This window comes from Octopus bimaculoides, chromosome 11 (genome assembly GCF_046866305.1).
Source record: "Octopus bimaculoides isolate indiv1 chromosome 11, ASM4686630v1, whole genome shotgun sequence".
In the NCBI taxonomy this organism is placed as follows: Eukaryota; Metazoa; Mollusca; class Cephalopoda; order Octopoda; family Octopodidae; genus Octopus; species Octopus bimaculoides.
The window spans coordinates 39,866,501-39,871,500 of NC_142938.1; the positions used below are offsets into that span (position 1 = coordinate 39,866,501).

At 34.2% G+C, this 5,000-nt stretch overlaps 1 long non-coding RNA gene across 1 annotated transcript in view; it reads right to left on the bottom strand.

The window, feature by feature from the left end:
* Positions 1-4,692: 4,692 nt before the first annotated feature.
* Positions 4,693-5,000, bottom strand: part of LOC149133262 (uncharacterized) — a 14,947-nt gene continuing 14,639 nt past the window's right edge. The window contains exon 3 of the long non-coding RNA XR_016243767.1: positions 4,693-4,827. This is a non-coding gene — a long non-coding RNA (uncharacterized LOC149133262). The remainder of the gene's footprint in view (positions 4,828-5,000) is intronic.

The following is a 5,000-nucleotide window of genomic DNA, read 5'->3' on the forward strand; positions in this document are numbered from 1 at the left end:
TGCGTGTGCGTGTTTGTGTGTGTGTGTGTGTGTGTGTGTGTGTGCGTGCGTATTTGTGTGTGTGTGTGTGCATGTTTGTGTGTGTGTGTGTATGTGTGATAGGGAGAGAGAGCGTTCGTGTGTGTTTGTATCTAAATGACTAAAATATTTTATCTACCGTGTAATTTTTTTAGTCTTACATCAAGTCACTCTCCATACAAGTAGAATTTCAATATACTGTGAGGTTGAGGTACAGAATATGTGAATGCTTGTATATCTGTGCTTGTGTGTCTAACAATAGATACATATATACTTATGTATATATGCTGGGTATATATATATATATATATATATATATATATATATATATATATATATATATATATAAAAAACCACTGCTCTTATTTTTATTATATACATGTATATATAGACAGATATATATGTATGTGTGTGTATATATGTACGTATATACATGCGAGTATGTGATGAAAATAAATAACTAATAGTCTGAAGTACTCACACCCGTTTTGCTAATGTAGAATATTGTTTGAGAACCGTTAGCAGTATTTCTGAGTTCAAATACCACCGAGGTCGACTTTCCCTTTCATCCTTTCGGGGTTAATAAACCAAGTACCAGTTGAACATCTCTTCTCAAAATTTCTGGCCTTGTGTCAAGCCTAGAATGAATTACTATTATTTTTAGGACTAGGTTAGCCTATGATCAATACCATTTTAGTTAGAAAAATTCTATCTTCCTGGGGGTTTGGAGAGGATTGAGGCTTAATTCATCTAGAATTATATTATTCAATACGACCTGTGTTTTTCTGGGGGGGGGGGCGGTTAAAGCTATTGACTTACCACGCAGCCACGCCTAGTTTTAATTACCTGTCAAGAAGACTCCCCTGCATTTCTGTTTTGTGACATACAAGTAGTCAACTCCCAAAGAATTGTGATTGCAACTCAGTCTCGGTATGAAGATGCTGCAGCCTTGAAAGGCATTGCTATGACCCTATCCCGCTTTGTCTTTCTCACATCTGTCCTTAATAAAGGGTAGGTCCCCTCGACATTCCTGTCTTCAAGTACTAGGAGTCATGGGGCCGGTTACCTGGTTTCCATGCCATATAAGAGACCGAGGTTAGAACATTCCCTCTAAACGGGAGTCCAGTTCGACACAGGGTGACACATTTCCAGCCGAGTGGACTGGAGTAGCGTAAAATGTAGTGTTTTTCTCAAGATCGTTACTCACCACCCGTTCCGGTAATCGAAATCGCAATCTTGAAATTGTGAGTGCAACTTCTTAACCACTAGGCACGCGTCTTCACTCTTAATTTTTTTTTTTTAAACTCATAGAATCCCTTTCAAGTTTGTGTAACAAAATATGAATCAGTGAAAAACTAACTGACCAGACTTCAGACAACATACTAGATGTATGAAACGTTGAGCTTCTAGAAAAACTGTGTGCACATACATACATGTGTGTGTGTGTAGTAAGAAAAGGGAGGAGGAGAATTTCGATTATTCGCACGAGGTAAGTTGTAATACAAGAAATATATATATAAAAGAAAAAAAAAGAAAATGTACACAGTTTACGAGCTTTGATATATTTTTAAATATATTTTATAAGTAAAAGAGTATTGTGTTTGACAACCGGTTTCACTTTCGCTAATCATGTCTGAAATTATTGTAATTTCGTATTTTCTTAAGATTTTAGCCCATGTTCTTGTATGGAAGTTTATGAATGAATTAACTAGTAGAAAAATCTAAGGGGAGTTAATTGGTGATCGTTATTATTCGGGTCGCAGGGCCTTATTGCTCATTTTGGGGGGAGGGATATAAATAAATATACAAAAACTCAAAAGCTAAAGTAGTGAGATGAAATATGTACAGTGGTGGGTATGTGATCATAAATTAAAATATATACTGAAACCAAAGTTAGTTATGCGTTCATATATAGGTGTGTTCAGTATTTTTCCATAAATAAATTTTCTTTATTTAAACTTCTTGTACAGAAATTGTTTCTATGCACTGGTAGATGGGGAAAACTGCGAAGTTTGGTTGGATATTACCTGCACATCTTTCTATGTGTTCACTCAAAGGAACCTGTCTGTACTTTGGGAAAAGGATCTGTTCCTTATGCAGTGTGGTTCTCCGTCTAAGAGCCATACTTGTCATTCCTATAGGTTATATACACAACCTGAATAAGTTATAACATAAATTAGATTCTCGGAAGCACAAATGAAGTTGGTTTTAATTGTGAACCTCTCTCCTTGTTTGAATAGGAATTCCGAGCCTTCCAGTAGGTTGGGGTATGTTCCACAGTTTGGACGTCCACATTTTTTAACCATTGGTTAAATATATATATATATATATATATATATATATATATATATATATATATATATATATATATATATATATATATATATATATATACACGCATGTACACATACACACGTACACAAAGACACCCACAAACACATGCATAAATATATATATATATATATATATATATATATATGCATACATGATTATATATGTTTATATATGTCAACCACCTTATGTTGGTGCGTAGTAGTGAAATTAATCACAATACTCTTCTGAGGATCTGCATTTCTACCCTACATTTACGTATTTACATCACGATTATTGCATAACATACCCACATTTGGTAGTGAATCACGCTTAAGAGTAATTCGTGATGTATATATCATCTGGATTTCAAAATTTCAAAACTGATAGAAAATAAACTGGAGGAAGAATAGAGATAAAAAAGCATAAACCCCATGAAAGAGTTCTACATACATACACACATACATATATGCATGTCATTGTTCAGTTTTATTTCAAGATTTCTTGCCAATAAAGAAAGAGCTGGTTTCTAACCTAGATCCAAGGCTCCTTCATTGGAATTTAAACATCAACAGGGTATTTTTGTTTGTCTGTATGCATGAGATTGATGTAATTAATATCCATTTATATGAGCGTTAATCACATCAATATAGATATTTAGAGGTGAGGTACAGACGGGTGCTGATAAGGTTTCTGTCTAGGACATATTGGTGGTGGTGGTGGTGGTGGTGGTGGTGGTTGGTATTTAGTGATGCAGAATAAACGGATACAGGGAGACCTTTCCTTTGAGATGTTGAAAGGGTAGATGCTTGGTATTACAGGAAAAAAGATGTTGGAAGGAGAGATGCATGGTATTACAGGAAAAAGAAATAGGGGGTGCATGATAGTCTAAAGTGAAGAGGTACACCTTCGGTAGGATCAGAGGAACAAAGACTATTACTGTAGCTGTAGAAGAAACAGTTCATATTTTACTGAATGAGAGCTTGGTTATCCAGTATATGAACTTTGAGTTGGATGTTGTTTTTTGGTTTTGTTTTCTTTTAATGTAGTCCAGAATACATATTTATATGCTTTATTAAGAGAAGACGAATTAGGAAAATACAAAGAAGCATACAAATAAGGAGTTAAATTATTACAGAAATCCTGTACCTCGTCCCTTGAAAGCTATGCTGGACGAGGCACCAAAGATTCAATTCTGAGCCACCGATTAAGCAAGTAATTACTTCAATTAAAAACTGACTCTTTTGATTAGCCACAATTTCAAACATTCGTAGGGAAGATTATAGAAACTATAAATGAACTGTTAAGGTTTTAGTGAATGGATATTAGGTATTATAAACACCAATTTGAAACAGACAGCGCCGGCTTTCAGCTGGTCTCTTTTTCTATTCTGTAACCAGTTAGTGTTAACAATGTGTATCATTTAATATATCATTTATATATAGAATCTTAACAGTTCGTTCATGGTAGGACGTTACTAGTTACAAACGTCGATCTGAGGAGGAAGACTTCGTTATGCAAAACATTTGTAGAATAGCCGATCCTACTAGCGGTAAGAAACCAACGAATCATCATTATAGTATAGTTAAAATAAGAGAGACAAATTATAGTGATTTAATAATGAATGAGAGACGTTCTGTCATGGAATCAGTTGCATGATTGCCTAACAAGCAATAGCTATGGTAGTTTAGTGTCTCGTCCAGTGGATTTGTCTTTCTTTTATGTCTATGTTTATAATGTCTAGACATATTGTTGATTGTATCGATCCCAATATATTGTTTGCAAGTTTTGGCACTAGGCCAGCAGTTTTTTGTTGTTGTTTTTTTTGTGAGAGAGAATTAAGTCGATTACATTGTCCCCAGTACTCATCTGGTACTTATTTTATCGACCTCGAAAAGATGAAAAGCAAAGTAAACCTCTGTGAAATTTGAACTCAGAACGTGAAGACGGACGAAATACCACTAAGCATTTTGACTGATATACTAACAATTCTGCTAGCTCGCTGCCTTAATCGATCCCAATATATTATTACTACTTAATTCCTCAATCACTAGAACTGGCTGGGTTTGAACTCGCCATTTAAAGGAACACAGCTAGCATTTAGTTCGGTGATGTATTCTTTCTGTTAACTTAACATGAGTAGGAATTAAGTATGAAAAGCGTTTTTTTTTTTACCATCTTTAAATGGGGTGCCTTTGTAAATGGTCTATAAAATATTCCATTGTTTCATGTGTCCTGAGAGATATGGCAAACTACAGAACTTTGACTAAAATTGAACCAGATATCTTAGCTGTTGCAATAACACGCTAAACCAACTTTAGAAAACAAATTCAACAACAAAAGAAAAAAACAGAAACAAATACGTTATATCAATCAAATATTTATTCCACTGATCACCACTAATCCATATTTTTTTTATCCACATGTGGCCTCCAAACAGCTAACAGCTTTCTGCCCGCTCAACTGTGAAATTCCATTTGATCGCATACGAAAATCTGGCTTTAAAATATTAAAAGAGATAAATAAATAAATAACAAAAACATGAAAACGTGAAACAAACTTCTAGTAAAATGCATATGAAAAGTTACGAAAGCGCGGCTTACCACAAGTATTAAACGACAAAAGATTTTTAAAAATGAAATAAAAATACAAATATGTAAATTTTTTATAGT